Source organism: Taeniopygia guttata, chromosome 1 (genome assembly GCF_048771995.1).
Source record: "Taeniopygia guttata chromosome 1, bTaeGut7.mat, whole genome shotgun sequence".
Classification (NCBI taxonomy): domain Eukaryota; kingdom Metazoa; phylum Chordata; class Aves; order Passeriformes; family Estrildidae; genus Taeniopygia; species Taeniopygia guttata.
The window spans coordinates 46,782,615-46,800,453 of record NC_133024.1 but is presented as its reverse complement, the minus strand read 5'-3'; the positions used below and the strand labels follow the sequence as shown (position 1 = coordinate 46,800,453).

At 36.5% G+C, this 17,839-nt stretch overlaps 1 long non-coding RNA gene across 3 annotated transcripts in view; it reads right to left on the bottom strand.

Moving 5' to 3' along the window:
* LOC140683897 (uncharacterized) overlaps positions 1-17,839 on the bottom strand; it is a 155,121-nt gene that overhangs the window by 102,413 nt on the left and 34,869 nt on the right. For all 3 annotated transcript variants that reach the window (XR_012055498.1, XR_012055499.1, XR_012055497.1), the window contains exon 2: positions 13,514-13,640. This is a non-coding gene — a long non-coding RNA (uncharacterized lncRNA). The remainder of the gene's footprint in view (positions 1-13,513; positions 13,641-17,839) is intronic.

Below are 17,839 nucleotides of genomic sequence, written 5' to 3'. Positions count from 1 at the left end.
TATCATAATTAGCATTTAGTGGTTTAGAAAAATTGCATAAAATAGTTACTTTCTTAAAAGTTAATAGCAGTCTGATAGAAGAGGTTTAAATTTCATCACAAAGTCAGAACACTGTTTTATCTCTATCTGCATATTTTCAATTTGGACATCCAGGCTGCCTCGAACTGAAATTAAGTTAGGTGATTGGCCTTTTCCCTAATTGACCCTATATCTACCTTATAGATTAGTGTGGACAAGTAGGAATAGACTTAGAGATCAAAACAATTGTTGCTTAGAACCTGAAATTCACTTCTTATTCACCATGGGAAAGAGGCTTGAATTGGTCCTGGGATGTACAATACAAGAGCTACTCTGGGTTTCTTCCCTCTGGAAGAATACCCCATGGCTGCTTTGAGATATGAATCTAACCACTTGGTAATCACTCCAAAAAGTTCCCCTGAGTGTGGCAAAAGGGCTGACAGAAACCAGGACCCAGAGTAATTAATGAAATCTTTCAGTAAATTTATAGTCCCAAATCCAAAAAGAGTCAATAGAGATAAATGGAGGCTAAGACAGTCTGCCCTCCATCTGGAAGCTCAGGAGAGATCTGAAAGCAGTATTTTGTATTTTCTTAAGCCAAATCAAGGTGTTCTTTAAAAAAAAAAACTTAAACTATTTGTTAATATTTTGGGTTAAATTTTTTTTATTTAAAGGTTGCAGTGTGTTTTCACAGGTGAGTTAATAATCTGTTTGCCTATTCAAGTCATTAACAGTGTAAAGTACTAAGACACTCAGCAGCAGCTGCAAAATGCATTGCTCCTCAGCCCTGTTTGCTACTGCCTTAGAATACAGCAATAGAGAAAATATCTCAAAGTTTGTTCTGTAATTAAAAAAGGATTGTCCATTTCCAGAACACAGAGCTATGCTGGAAGTTCATTTTTCTCCATCTGTGCAGCATGAAACTTTAATTGTGAAACAGCTTTAAGAAGTCCTGTGGCATAAACTGAAAGGAAATGAGCAAAAGTGTGGGATGGAGAGCATTTACACATAACTTTAGAATCTGCCCCCAGCCTCTAAGAGTCATGGCTGTATTAGAGATAATAGGTTAGAAAAAACTGTTAGTCTATCCTCTTCATATTTCCTAATCAAAGTTCAGTTCCCACTTCTTTTCAGAATACTCCTCTTTCTTTACTATTTGATAGTCCTTCTGCTATTCCTATTGCTGATTAGTCCCGTTTATCCTCAGGAATGACTGATGTTTAATATAGTGAAACAGAAAAATTCCAAGGGATTTGTTTTGGAGGTCAAGTGCTCAATGCACAACTACTCCACCTATTTTATCATGGTTTGCAGTCCTCTCTTTTGTGTTCACTTTCTGCCAATATTTATGGATTTAATGTATTCTGGTAAAAATATATCAAAGAATAGACTTGCATGCTACTTGCCTTAATATTCATGGAAAAGGAGTTTGAGAGTAGCACAGCTTTGAAATTCAGAGCTTTACATACTTGTTCTGTAAGGGAAAAAAATATTGTGTTGAATCACAATGAATTCAGGCTTAAATTAAAAAAACACCCAGTACTCAGGTGCATAACCAGCTGGCTTGGTGTGTGTAGGGAGTACCTCCAGGTGGTCCTGAGCTGCACACCTCCATGGAGGCACTTCAGAGGGCTCTCACATCTCCTCAAGGCCCTGGAGCTCTGTACACAAACACTTTCCAGCACCCACAACCCACTGAGTGTCTTGTGCCATGCTGAGACCCTCTCTACTTAGGGATGGAGAGCGGGGTTTGAGTTCCACATTGCCACAGCCCACCTGCTTTCTGTCTTAAAACGGTGCCTATTCACGGAACACTCAGCAGCTGCTGCAAAGCACTGGGCTGTGTAGTAGGCGTGAACTGCAAGCCACCAGATTTTCACAGGATATTGCACATTATTTTTCTAGCCACAAGTTTAATGTCTCTAAACCATCAGCACCAAAAGAATCCCTGGTTATCTTGTATCATGAGAACATTCTTAGTGATGAGTTCATAGTGTTTAAAAGTTCATTAGAAAATTCACTGAATAATTAAGGAAATAGTGATCTCTTTGTGGCTATTTCATGAGCAGAAAGAAAGGTTAAATTCATGGGATAAATTATTCATTGTGAGTTATTCACTCAGCTTTAATAGTTTGTAATTCTGTAAAGAGCTTTGCTTAAGAAATGCACTATATAAATCAATCAATAGCACTAATAATATGCAAGAAGGATTTTCCCTTTTGCGATCTGCTTTTCAATAAATTGTACCCTCTTGACACTTCAACTACCATCATATGACCATTCTTCTCGGCTCCACTGCCTCAGCCTATCACTGGCCCACAGCTGTGACATTCAGACACCCAGCCTCCTTTCCCCTCATGCCAGTTTAACTCATTCCACTTAGGAGTCTGTCAGTGTTTTCATGTACTTTTAGCTTCTCCTTTAGATATTTATTTTGTTAAGAACTCAAGCAAGCACAGTTTTATTTACACTCGCACCTGGCTGTTTTGTTGCAACATTGTTCAGTCACATCAGCAATGTGTTCTAAACTGAACATCATGGCAAAGGCTTCATGCTCTAAAATCAGCAACCTTCTCTGCAGCCATATGGTAGAGATGTTGAAACAACCTACATCTAAAGCCCCTCCAAATTCTTACATCATGCCTGCAGAGCTTGAGGGATTGATGGTTGGAAGAAATACAATGAGGTTTGAGTAAAGCTGCAGCAGCACATCCTTCAGGGAATGGCATCTACTTGAGAAAGTGCCGGGATGATCTGCTGGCTTGTCCTGCCCACGTTGGAGTCTTTGCTGTCACAACCTTAGTCACCATAAGAAGTATCCATTCAGCCAAGATTAAAGGGAGTGTGAATATGTATGCACACACCAAATCACAGCAAAGCCATACCCTTAGGCACAAACAGTTTTACTGCTTTGGGCAGCTTATTTGCTTCTCTCCTCTGCTTCAGCCCTTGCTAATTCACAGGAGCCTGACACTACAGCACCTGAAATGAATGTCAAAACTCCCATTAACTGGCGTGGGCAGAAGTCCAGCCCTTCTAACTTTCTATCAGTGTTCAAACCCTGTCAGATACAGATCCTTCATATTTTTCATCTCCTTTTCTTCCCAATGTAATCCTCATAGGATCTTTCAGATGCCTCCTTTGTGTCAGCCAGTCCATCCCTTCTTCCATACAGGGGTCATTCTAAGTCAGCAGAGCTGAGAAATGTACAGCCTCTGAGGCTATGGTGTTTGCTGATGAAAAACTTGTTGGAAAGCAAAGTTAACCATACTCTTGAGTGCTATTGTCAACTGTTCTCATATATCCTTTTCATATAATTGGTGCAACTTGACACTCTATGACATCCTAAATTTGGTTACATGGGAACATTTTTCTTCTCCTGGTGAGGAAACTCAATAGTGAGGCACGGGAATAGGTTGCCCAAAGAAGCTGTAGATTTCCCACCCAAGGCCAGGTTGGTTGTGAGCCACTTGGTGTAATTGGTGGCAGACAAAGAGGGAACTGGATGACCTTTAATGTCCCATCCAACCCAACTCTTTCTATATTTATATCATTAATAGTCATATGTTAATATACTTATGTTTTCCCAATTAATTATTTTCTCTTTAGCTGCCTAAAGTAAAATTTACTTTTTATGACTGAAATTAAACCACTAATTCTTCAACAAAACCCCTCAAAAATATGAATACTGACATACTTTAGATTTTTTTTAGAGTATAATTTGATATATTGAATCCAATCAATTGGATTAGTTGTACTGAAACCATCAAATATTTATTGATTATTGAAATATTTATTTGATTATTGGTAACCCAAAAAATTCCTCTTGGGGCACACTTCATCTTTATATTACTGATTCGAAACATACTCAGAAAGTACTCAAAGACAATTGAGAAGTGTAGCTAACTCAGTCTCTCTGTGTCACTATTTCAATTTGAACTAATTTTCCTTTACTGTGTATATGTGACCTGCGCCAAGTAACTCAGATGAGAACCTTTAAAAGTTTCCTACAGTCCCTCTAACAAATCTCCTGCACAGTTAAATATATCTTGTATTTTTTGAAGACTGTTGACTTCTTATCATTTTTTGTTGACTAGGAATCTCAGACTGATTTTCAGTGGTTCATACTTCCATTTTCTGAGAATCCAGTTTGAAGCTTCTCAATTCAATTTTTGGGAGGACAGAGTAGTCCCTTCATACTGCACAATGTTCAAGCTCTGAATAAAACATAGATGATGGACTTCTAAATTGTTGGAAGTATGACTGAAGTGGCATGGAAGAAGTAAGGAGTTAGATTCACTTCTTGACCTATGGGGAAACATAAAAATTTAAAGGAAATGGTCAGATAATGAACACTGTTTAACCCATACTATAAATGGAGATGGAATTCTGTGGAAAAAAAGTGAGGTTACAGATCATACTACTAAAGAATATATCATAAGGTGTCTCCATCAGAGGGACAGACAGATTGCATGTGCATAAGTAACATTCACTGTGTTTCCCTTTGAAGCTCTTCAGCTCTGATGCCATTCTTTGTCTATAAAACTTGCATGTTTATATTAGCACTGTCTAATATTTATTTGATTACTTCTTTATTTTAAGGTTGATCCATGTGTTCAGTCCCCTAACAAAGAAATAAATAAAATGACCCATTTTCATTCTGTCTCAGCAGCCTATGAAACAGACAGGTAGAAAAGGTAATGGGTCCTTTCTAAAGTGTATACAGAAAGATTAGTCAGGGAGGTAGATGTATTGCTAGTGAGGGAACAAATCTGACCCCAGAGAGTCTGAGTTTAACCTTTTAAGCATTCCTCCTACTGATATTTGTGAACACTACCATGAAGAATGGTTCACTGCATATTTGTACCATTCCTGTATTATATATAGTTTTAATACCCAACAAAATAGGACTGCTGAAACATGTCTCATATTTTATTGTGCTACTAAACCATTATGAATTAACTATGACAGATGCCCTCCTTTCCAAAATACAGAAGTTTTTTTCCCAGCTCAGTCACAGAGCATTTCCATTAAAAGCTCAAGACCCCATCTCTAACCCTAGCAATACATTCTCCACATGATTAATTATTTTACACATTCGGTAGTCCATTAGGGAGGTGTCTGATGGCCTCAGGACATGAATATCTGGCCTTTATATGCATTATTTTGCCAAACTCTTTTTCTTCTTTATCCTTTTGTAGTGAAATAGAAAACAGCATATTACTTTGGTTTTTCATTGCCATGTTTGTTTCATCTATTTATAATTAATATTTTTCATAAAAGGCATTAACTTGCACTTTCAATAATCTTTTTTTATAAAGATTCAAATAACTTACCCAAAGATAAATCTTTCCAAATATCAGGTAGTTCCAGAAATGTATGTATGATCAATGAATTCTGTAGAAATATGTGTATCTCTTATTAGAAGACTGGATCAAATATTAGTTTTGTAATGATAGGGTAAACTAGAAAAAAAAAGGGTAGATATTGAGATCAATAGCAGCATAATGGAGAACAGCACTGTGCTCCCACTTTGTGCTGCTGATGTTCTATGGTCCATTGTCTTCAATTTGAGTAGTTCTTGTAGGAAAAAAAAGAATGTATCTGAACTTTTTGTATTGTGGTAATAGTAAACTCTGCCCTGCCAAAAAGCTTTCTTGCCTTCTTGCATTTCTGATTCAAAATGGTAATCTCTTAGTTAAGGGAAGCACAGGGAGAATTCTAAGATATTTCTTGTACTGTTTAGTATGCTGCCACATACCAAAATGGAGAAAACTGATATAATCCTGGCTGCACTGGAAAACCCTGTCAGAACTCCCTACATTTTCAAAACAATCCAGATTCCACCCAAGACACTGGCTTGAAAACAGGAATGCCACAAAATCTTACTTAACTGGTTTTCACACATTAGGAGACCATACCTTTCTTTTCTCCAACATCCTGGAAGTCAGACTGCTGTTTAAATCAGAAATCACTTGGGCTTGTTGATGATACCAAAGAACACTAAAAAAAACCTTATATGTTGATTTATGAGAGATTTGATTTTATGATTTTGGCATTATGTTTTACTGTCTGTTGCAAAGCATCTCATTCATCTATATAATTGCAATAGACAGTGAATATATAAAATACATATTGAAGGTTTTTATGTTGATATTGATTTAATCACCTCCCCACCCCAAAAAATAAAAAAGAATTTAAGCTGAAAGCTTCAGACAAAGTAAGATTTCTTTTGTGACCTTTATATCAAATTATACTTGTCAGATATTATGATTATTAAACTTCACAACTCAGGATATTTTCATTTCCAGTGGAGTTAGTAAGAGCTGAGACAAATACTCCACATAAGACAACTTGATATGAAAATGTTGCTCTTTCCCCATATGAAGCTATGGTGACTATACACCTCATTTTGGGCACCTATCTAAGTGCCTAAATTCAGGTGGAATGAACACAGCTTTCAACCACATTAATTTAATCTTCTTAACATTATGTTCTATGACTTCATTTGACTAAATTCCTTTTTGCCGGAAAGATGAAGAACCTGCCCATTGGGAAAAAAAATTATTTAGGCCATATTTAAAACTCCCTGCATAAATTCTTCTCAGTCTTGCACCTAAAAAACACTTCTAATGAAATTCTTTTGCTGTACTGTGTCGAGAGTACATCTGACCAAAAAATAACAAAAATAATAACAACAACAAATCCAATTCAGTCTCACATCTTCATCCTCTGGCATTCTAAATTACTCTCTATGGTAAGATTCTTAATATTTTGACTAGTTTGTTTTCAAAGGGAGAATTATTTCATTCTAAGCATCTATTAAGTAAACTTCAATATCTGAGTGAGTCACATTGCTTAGCAGAGAGGTGACAAGAAGTACATACTTTTAGACTGAGGTTCATCTGGCTTGTTCCCGAGATCTACATTAGGATGAGATAAATCATAATCTCCAAGTGACATTGTCGCTTCATTGATTGCTCTGGGAGTTTAACAGCTACTTTAAATGTAAATGTAATAGTTACCTACCTTTGGTAAGTTACAACACACAAGCAGGCAATTCTTCTCTGAATTATGGATGCATCTACAAAATAAATCCATTATGGGATTTACTTGTATCAAAACTTGAGTTTTCTGGATTTGTGTCTACTACAGCAAATTGGAAATGAAAAAGAATTGCTCCAATGGCAATACTGATGTTAAATCCACCAAACAGGAATGAAAAGGTAAAACACTGACTTTCCTTATGGAAATAATGTTCTTTAATAATGACATGTGGCCCATCATATTTTTTTCTCTAAATGATGTGCAATTTTGCTATAATATTCTAGATTTATTAATAGAACATAAAATTAAAATGTCTGCCTTAAATATCAAAGAAAGAAGTGGAAATAACTCATTACATCTTGCTTCAGAAAGCTTACGGTAGATATCTAATGTAGGATCAATGCACCCTCAGCATGCTGAGTCCTCTCCATGAGATACAGGGGACAAGTTGACATTCAGATGTGTGAAACTGAACCAGCTGCCCATGGCTATATCTACAGTTCCTGTCCCACAGCATGCTCTGGAGTTTCACCCCACCAGCTGTCTCTGGAGTGCTTGTGGCAGGACAGGAGGACAGGCAACATGGCAACCTTCCCCAGCCTGTCCTTGTGCCTCTCCAGTCATGCAGGGGAGGGCTTTCAGCATCAGAGGCATTCCCTGAAAGCACTGCTGGTTGATGCTGTTGGCTCAAAGTGGGGAGTATTTGAAGCTCCCATGACAGGAATGTAGAGAGAGGTAATAACCACAGGCTATCCTGCTTACTCTCACAATTGTCCTCTCTAATTTTCTTTTTGGACAAGATTCTCTTTGCTTCCTACTCTACATCCTTTCTTGCTATCTCTTCTACTCTTTTTATTGCTGCCCTCCCCATCACATTGCAATGCCACAGAAAGCTCCTGAATTTCATGCAAATCAGGACACAGAATTTGCACTTAACTGAGTAAAAGCAGTATGTGCAATTCAAGTGTCTTTCTTGCTTAGGTAAGTTGTTCATCAGATACAGTGTGCTCTTGGAAGACAAACATCATGCCAGCTTGTAAAAAAAACCCCGAAAACAAAAACAAACAAAAAAAACAAAACAAAAAAACAAACAACAAAAAACAGAACAATCCCCTCAACTTAAAAGGGAAAAAACCTTCCTTTTTCTTGAAGACCATGTTATTACAGTCTGTAGTCACCACTGACTGCAGCACAGGCTGTGCACACCACGCATCTGAAAACTGAGCTAGTACAGTTTTAGTTTCCATTCTGGAGCCAGTCAAGAAGTTAATGTGTTCCTGACTAGCTCAGAGACATTCCTGTGCCTTTATTATAGCATTTGATATTACGTCTGGAGCTGTTAATTAATACATTTTGAAGACATATTAAGTCTTATTTATAGCAAATGTGACATTGCAAATGATCTTTCATTTCACCCCTGCTTCCCTTCATTCTCTGAACACCTGAAAATAAATTTTCATTTTAAAAAGATTTTCACTTTAATTTGAGTTTTCATATATCTGCTGTGTTGTTTGTTTTTCTTTTTTATTTCTTTTTCCGTCACAGACAGGTATATAAGTGATTAGTTTTTAAAAATTTCAGAGGGATTTCTTTTAAGATCATAGACCCATAGGGAATATGTAGCTTTAAAATGTATCACAGATTTACACTGAAAAATGCTCCATAAAAGAATGACACTACAAGTTACATCAAACAAGCAAACATTTGTTATGGGGACAGTAAAATTTACTTTTCACAAAAGGAGTCTACAGTAATAATGCATTCAATTCTATTTCCCAGAATGCTTCTTAAGTATGTTAATAAAGTCTTTATTGTGTCTGCTTATAAAAGTCGCCACCATTTCCCATTAGAAAGTCTCTGTTTATTCATCAAACATTTACTGACAGTGACTGCTGGGAGCAGGCTCAGATTTCCACTCCATTACACGTTTGTGGCATAAAACACATTAATTATAGATATATTACAATATTCAACTCATTGAGGAAAAATTAGATGATCAAGGCTCATTTTCCTTGACAATAAGCAAGTTAATGAAAATACTAATTACCTGATGATGAAGTGGAGCCTTCAGGATTGAACGCTTAGCATCTGTAGAAGAGCGCTGTGAATCTAGCACAGAATATTAAAGCCAGAAGCACAGGAAGTCTAAAGGGTGGTTCATGAGGTCATCTTGTGCCCTTTAATCACAGGACAGAGAGTAGCTAGTTCATAATGTAACTTTTATATGAGGCTTTGAAGGATGTCATGAAAAGCCACATAAGCATAGTTTTCATTTAAAACTATTTATGTTAGTGGACTAGTGGGTTTTGAATTAGTAGATACGTTGTCTAGCTCAACTTTTTTAAAGGAACTGTGGAACCTAGCAATGATGAATTTCATTATACAGAGATATGTGAATATTGGAATGGAAAACAATAAGATGCAACCACACGCCTTCATTTTCTCTGGTTTCACTAAAAAAGTCCTACTCAAAGTTAATGGCATATGAAATTAAACCATTTCAAATTCAGGAAATTTCTTGTTACTTATTTATCTCTATTGAAACCAATTCTGCTTTTGTGCTTGTATAATTCTTCTTACCATTTCCACATTAGACTGTGAATTGGAATCGCTAAACTGATGATGTCATCCTTTGGTTTCTTTCCAAGATCAATTTACTTCTCATCTGCTTTTGAAATTTTACCAATATAAGTGGGAATTTTTGGGAGTAAGCAACTCTGGACTGTTTACACTGTCTGTTAAAGACAGAAATATCATTGGTTTATTCAGTTTAGTTCACATTTTCCTCAATTATTGTGTTTGACAACAACTTTTTAGCAATTATAGATTGCTAAATGGGATTTTCCTGAGCTGCAAATAGTAAATGATAACAAAATATTCCCAAAATATTGTTTCTTTTCTAAGATAGTAATGCTCATGTTTAATAAACACATTGCCTTCTTAGTTTTCTGCAAGCACCAGCATTGTATCACCTGATAAAATGTATTATTAGCTTCTAACTGCCCTAAAACCCTGTTGTAAGTCATGCATGAAAATATCTTCAATGTGATTTATTCTAATGGTACCTGTTATTGTAACACATTGTTTTTCTTATGAAAAGGTAAAGCTTTGTAAATCTCACAACCTCGTTCCTAGGACTAGGATACTGGGGTGATCATAGAATCATAGAATGGCCTGGGTTGGAAGAACCTGAAAGATCATCTAGTTCCAACTCTACCACCATGTTCAGGAACACCTCCCACTAGATCAAGTTGCCCAGAGCCCCATGCAACCTGGCCTTGAATACTTCTAGGGGCAAGACACCCACAGTTTCTCTGGGCAGCCCATTCCTGTGCTTCACCACCCTCACAATAAAGAATTTCTTTCAAATATCCAATTTAAACTTACCCTCTGTTAGTTTGAATCCATTCCCTCTTGTCCTGTCACTACATGCTCTTATAAAAAAGTGCCTCTCCATCTTTCCTGCTGGTTCCCTTCAGATACTGGAAGGCCAGAATTAGGTCTCCCTGAAACCTTTTCCAGGCTAAAAAAACTGAATTTGTTCCAGCCCTCTCATCAGCTTGGTGGCCATATTAGTAAAGGGCTCTCCACTGTAGTGAAAGGCTTTGTAGAAATACCACGTAGGTCTTGAGTTCCTTTTTGCTCTTCAAGCACCTTACTTACAGGTTTGAAAAATGCAGTTTTTGTCCTTGATGTTGGCCATTACTCCTGCTTTTTAAATAGATGTTATCTGTAGTACCATGTTAAAGCAGCCATCCAATATCACTTCCCATTTAACAGGAAAATGCCTATGTAACAATAGTCCAACATCTTTCCAAACCATTTTAAACATTCAGTTCTAAAATAATTTTGAATAAATTTCTTTAAAATGTTCCATCCCTCCTGTTCCATAAAATACACTTTTGTATGACTTCCTGAGAAATCACTAGCAATAGACTTCTATTGAAATTATTGGAATGAGATTTAAATTGGTAAAACACAAGACAAGTCTATTAACTGGTATAAAAGGCCTATGTGGTATACTTCTGCGAAAGGGAAGGTGGTGGAGACTGCCAGTGTAAGAACCGAGACTGAAAAGATTACAACAGTACTTTTTACAACAATATCCCAGAGGTATACCTGTTTCTTTCATGCCTTTTTTTTTTTTTTTTTTTGGACATTTCATGGGTTTACAGTTCTGTAAGTCTATAAGGAACATTTCTAATATCAGCTTCACTTCAGAAAAAACATCCTCCTTTGCCTCTGACAGTGAGGAAGGATTGCTCAGGAGAAAAGCAAGGATGCACTTCCAATGGCTTCCACACTCAGCTTTCAGAAGTGTACAGGGTGAATGGTGTTCATCATCTGACACTTATCTACAGAGCTTATAATTTGTTTCCTATAACTTATACATGTTATGGAAACAGAAAATAAGTCTATCATCTAATCTATTTTTTCAGTCTAAAATTTATGAGCCTTACTCTATTCCAAATAGTTTAATAGCAAACTTTAGCAAAGGTTAAATCACAAACACAGTATAAGATTAGCACTACAGTTATAACTTCTAGCAATCTTGCTGCTTATCTACTCCACAGGAAGAAAGATGTACCCAAAAGCCTGCATATATACAATGGGCCACCAAGTCAGGTCACTAAATGAGAAATGCCATGGAGAAGGAGGTAACCTTATCTTGTACCTTAAGTGCACATGTTCAGACTATAAGGGATGTACTCATCTGTTTGGCACTCATAATCCTGAAGCCAGCTATGAGTATAGGTTCTTAGTTGAAGTTTTTATCCTGAAGAAAACAGAAGAGTCAACAGAAGAGTCAAGAGAGATGTAGACTCATTTATAGTGTATAAGGTAATCCTCATTTGGAAACAGAACATGAGAAATCCAGGCTTTTTCTATGGGCTTTAAATCCATAATCCTTTCCATTTTTTCATAGCATGACATGGAACTATCTGTTGCATACTTTGGATAGGGCTTGAGGTGCCTGCAGATTCCAAGTCAGTTGCACTAGTGTTGTAGGACAGAGGGAACCAAATCTGCATTTAGCCTTATCCATATTACCAGACACAGTCAACTAGATCTAAACTGACCTTGGGGTTTGTTTCAACAATGTCTAACTGGTCACTCTCACAGAGATGCCTGTATAAAAGCAAGATGGCACTCAGTTATTTGAGAGCATAGAAAGTATTTTAAAACTGCCAAGATCACTCCTGCCATATCCTCCTTCAGCTTTGACCTGTTCTCACTTTGTTTTCACATCCTTCCACCACAGATTAAAAAGCACCTCTTCAACACCTCTTTGCTTTGACAACAGCACAAACTGGAATTGCAAGCAGCCAAGCATCCAGGCCCTTAGCCTTTTCACTCAGGACCATGCTTACACACACTATTGCTCTTCTACATTCTTTCACATTTATTTGCCTTTTCCAATGTTTGCATCTCCTTGTAAATCTTGCTGTAGCTTTAGTCATGTCTTATTGTTTCACAGAGGGACACACTTCCTGAGGATGTAGTAAGAAAAAATCCTTTTTGTGAAAACTATCGAACAGCAATTTTTGATACAGAGAATGCAGATACATTTTACACATGTATATGCACTGGGTTTGTGATGCAGAAAGTCTTCATTCCAGTCCAATAACCTAAATCTTGAGTAGAGTTCCTAAGGATAATAGGCACAATATCTAGACCATCATCTATTTATAAAGATTCATCCTTGGTGTGCTCATCTGGATCTACCCAGGCAACATAAGATCACCAGCAGAACTGAACATAAAAAAATGTATTTTTTGAAACTGCATTAAATACTTTCAAAATAAATTTTGCTAAGTTCTCACTAGTTTCAGAGATTCTATAAAGCTGGTAATGTTTTACTTGGTTCAACAATCAGAATTCTCATTTATAGCAACAAAGATTTTAGTAATTCCTTGTCCCTGAGTGAAGCCAGGGTGATGTGATATTTTTTTCCTCCATTTAAGAAGCAAAAAATTTAATCCAAATTGCAAAGCAGCATCCAAATTGTTGGGCTGAAAACAGAGACACATTTTTTGGCCTGTATGTTAACTATAGTAGCACAGATTTTAAGAAAGTTTGTCACAGGGATGCCATACATGACTATATTTTGACAAAGTAATAAGCAAAAAAAGGTAGCTTCAAGCAACCTGAAGACTGAACTGGCAACCACCCATTGTCAATGGGTGCAATTCCATTGTGCAGTTCCATTTTCTGAACAAGCAGAACTCTTCTGAACTCTTTTGTAACCATTATTACAGTTTGTGCTTTCAGTAAACATTGGGTTAGTGCAAAACTCAGCCTTTGCAACGTAAGTGCAAAGCCCAGTCCACCTTTCCAAGTCATATTCAACCTCATGTTTCTCACTTTTTATCTATCTCAGTTGACAGTTTTGAGACATGCCAGTGAAAAGATTTAGTCAAGTGCCCTGGACCATTCTCAGACTTACCTGTGGTAGTTGTTCATGGCTCCTGTTCAGTCAGTGGTCACAGGTTTCCTTCACAAACCTCAACAAGGAGGAAATGCCACACCATATGGTCACCACCACATTCAGGACCTCAGAAATACTCTCTGATCTGGAAAATGTGAGCAAAGCCATACAATTTAAGTTAAGACTCCCATGCTGAATATACACATCTGCTCCCGTTTGAAGCAACACAGATTCTTTCTTTTACTCTCATCTGGTAATTCCAGGAAGGAGTAACTTTTATAAGGGGTGGGGGGATCCTATATCATATCTGGTAATCCTATGGAGTTTTCCTGCATATCTTACAATATTTCTGAAAGAACTAAACATTTTTGTTTTAAAAACCTTCCTAAATTTCTGACTAGTGTGTAAAATTAGACAAGAAGAATACCAGACATTGTGTATAGTCCCTCCACAGCACATTGTGCATCTTTATCCAGAATTTAAGCTGTATTTAGGTGTTTACATGGGAGGATGGGGTACCAGAATAATTTTACTAAACTGCTAAGCAGCTTATGTACCTATTTTCCATCAAGACCAAGAGAATTTGAGCACCTAACACATTAAGTAGTTTTAAATATTTTATCTGCATCTCTCAATAATTTATATTTTTGGAAATCCTACCTCTTGCAGTAAAAATGTACTGGTATTAACAGCTTAAGCCTATTCACATTTTCCAGTGAAAGATAAACGAATAGCAGAAATCATTCAGGTTTCTCCTTTTACACAGCAGCTCTGTGTCCTTACGTTCTTTACTCCATCCCCCAAAAGCCTCAATGAAAACCCATTTAGTTTTATAGGGTTCAACTGCCTGTATGAATTTCAATGATGAGTGGAAACAAATTCCAGTTGTGAGAGTTTTTTATAAGACCACTCAGCCATCAATGCTCTCATTCCTGGGGCTTGTTGCATCATCCTGGGTATGACTGTCTTTCCTGTGAGCATTAAATATTATTGCTGTGAGCAGCAATTGCCCCTCTTTCAGACTTTTAGGAAAGGGTTTAATTTCCTTAGAAGACATGGTTACAGTTTTGACAATTCCTTTGTATATTTTTTTTAAATTTAATGTAAATGAAAATTTGTTATGAAGAAGACAGTGGTACAATACTGAAAAATAAAATTATCATCCCATGAAGCAAGGAATCAAATCCTAGTAAAGATTTCCAAATGAGTTCTAGAAATATTCAGGGTATTCATGTTGCCCATTGTCACACATATGCTATGTTGTTTTCTCTTGATTGCTTCAAACCACAGACATGGAACAGTTTTTCTGCAGCCCTTGCTGAGAAATTTACCACATTCAGAGCAGAATTGCAATCAGAGAATATTCTGATGATTCCAAATCCTGGCTCTTACCAATGCAAAGTCAGAGATGCTACATGACATCCACTGCCTCACAGTTCTACATGTAGTCTGTCTTGAATAAGAAACTCAAGAGTAAAACCTTACAGGATTCTCCAGTAATACTGCTGCCCAAAAATGAAGCCATCCTTCTCACAGAGATTTTAAAAAATCCTATCTGTGATTCACGTAGGGGACATTTTCCTAATGCTAACATGTCAGATATTTCACAGAAAGGCACATTTTTCTTCAATAGTTTAATCTCCAGCACTTTCAAAGTCTGCAGAGGCTTAGTGCCTAACTCTAGATATTTGTTAATGTGTTTTTTCTGACCTGAACATTTTTCTATAATTTCATCCCTCTAGCATGGCATGTTACATTTAAGTTAAAATGACTGTGGGGATACAAAGAAGGAATTATTGTGCTAAAGTCTGGAGTTAAATTTTACCATTTGAAAAGAACAAGTTGAAAAGAAACCCTTAATATCCTAATTCATAAAGATGTTAATTTTGACAGCTAAAATATATTACTTGTAAAATAATGAAAGGAAAAGTGGAAAGGAGTCTTCTTTACCTCTAAAATGCTTTCTTCTTTGTCTGTAGCAGGTGCCCCAAGACACATTATACTGCCTGCTTTAATTTGTCTTTAATATCAGATGTGCCTTATTGATTTCTTCTGTGTATGTTTTCATTTTGAATAATTCAGAGGCACAATTTTTTTCCATTATGGTCAATAGCCAGAGAAAATTCTGAAAATAATCAATTGAGCCCTGCCTGACGATTACTAGTGTTGATATCCCCTGAAGTGAGGGAGTTGGAAAGGCCAAGGATAATATGACACAACAGTCAATCAGTGCAATCAGTGGAAGTATCAACACTGGCTGCACGATGAGAGCCAGATCCATGTCAGGGATCCATAACGGCTCCTAAAAGTTCAGATGCTTGACTTCTTGTCATATGCTGCAACAGATGGGCTGTGTAAGATTAGATTCAAAAGAGCCTCTCTCCCTCTTTCTCAAAATGATAGGATCATAAAACAGCTGTGTGCTATGATTTGCATAACACTTAATGTCGTATTTATTTTTTTTTCTGTTTTTAAGCTTTCCTAATGACAAGTACCTTCAAAGAAATGAGCAGGATAAGCATTTTGCCAAAAACCTCTCACAAAACCAGACAGAAATATTTTGGTTTTGACCTAATGCTGATGGATAGCACCTTTAGCTAGAGATCACGTTATGACCACTTTAGTAATTCCCACCACATCCATCAGGCCACATCACATTCAATTTATAGTGGAAAAAAATGTATTTTTTTTCAGTGTAGAAATCTTATGAAGTTGGCAGTAGTAGCTGACAAATAGTGATCTTATTCAGTGCAGCTATGGACTTGAGGGTTGTTGCAACTTCAGCCCAAGTCAGGGCAAGAGTCTTATTTAAAATAAGCACGCAGCTGTATACACACATAGAAGATAGATAGATAGATAGATAGATAGATAGATAGATAGATAGATAGATGATAGATAGATAGATAGATAGATAGATAGATAGATAATTTGTATGTGTGTATATATAATACATATATATACTGAGGTGAATATTTCCAGTGTCTCCTAAGCACAGATATTGCCAGTGAGCAGTGGCTGTGCAGCTTACCATGTCTACTACCCAAATTCATATAATGGCAATATATGGAATTAAATGCTAAATAGCTTATAACTAAATAGTTTAATGACAATCCAATGTGTACAAAGTAAAGGAGTAAATTGGCAGTACTAGCTCAGTTTCCCATGGATAACTTATTTATAAATCTCTCTGTGATTTATTATTAATCTACTTATGCAATAATCACTTATGCATATAAACATGGCTAAGCTTAAAAATTGTATTCTGATTCATGTTTCTTTACAAAGGAAATATCTTTACTGTGGAACTTAAATCATCACTATTTTAAAGGTTTTGAAGACATTAAAATGAAAAATTACAGAAAATACAATTTTTTATACTTCCAGGTTTCTTTAATTTTTTTGGTTTTCATCACAATATTTTGAAATAAATTAGATGAGACTCTTAACTCTCCATTAAATATATTACAGCTAATCTGATAGAAATTTTTAAACTAGAAATAGATTATTAGATTTGACATGGTTTATTTTTAAATCAGAGACATGGTCCATTAAAAAATTCAAAATAATTTTTAAAATTTATCTCAAAAGTAAAGGTACTTCCTCATAAATATTAATATGCTTTCTATGTTACAAACATATGTGATATGCTCCAATTATTTTCTTAAAAGTAGGTCACTATGCATTTTACTCCCGTTTTCTGTATTCCCATGACCACAAAACACGTTATGATTCTTGTTCCACAGTCATGGAAAACACAACCGTAAAAGAAGCTGATGTCTAGAACCAGAGCAGCAGACACAGTTGGGATGGAGCTTTTATGTGGTAAAAGATCCACTCCACTGCAGCAGTACATGAAGAAATAACCGTATGCTGCAATTGATTAACACAGGAGCGAAGCTGAGGTACTTAATCAGTCGCAAAAGCCACTTACTATGAGTCTATTATAAAGTAACAGGAAGTTTTTAGTATTATTCTATGAGCAAAAATATGAAACGGAAACAAAAAAAGATACTGTTAATCTTTTCTTTAGAAAAAAAGCTAAGTGTCTTGTATCATCCTTTCCAGCAAGAGGATTCAGACACTGTAGTGTATGAAACTAACTAAAACCAGGACAGACCCTGATTTTAGTGCCTGCTTTGGCATATCACAGTTTTCATTCAGACTTCCATCCAGGCTGCCACGAGAATTTCAAGGGAGAAGCTCCTGCCTGCAGCCCCAAACCATGGCCAGGCATTGACAGAGAAGAACACATCAGCACAGGCCAAGTCCACAGGGGCTGTGCCATGGGGCTGACAGGGATAACCTGAGCCTGGGCCTTGTTGGGTTTGTGAGGATGAGCCAAGC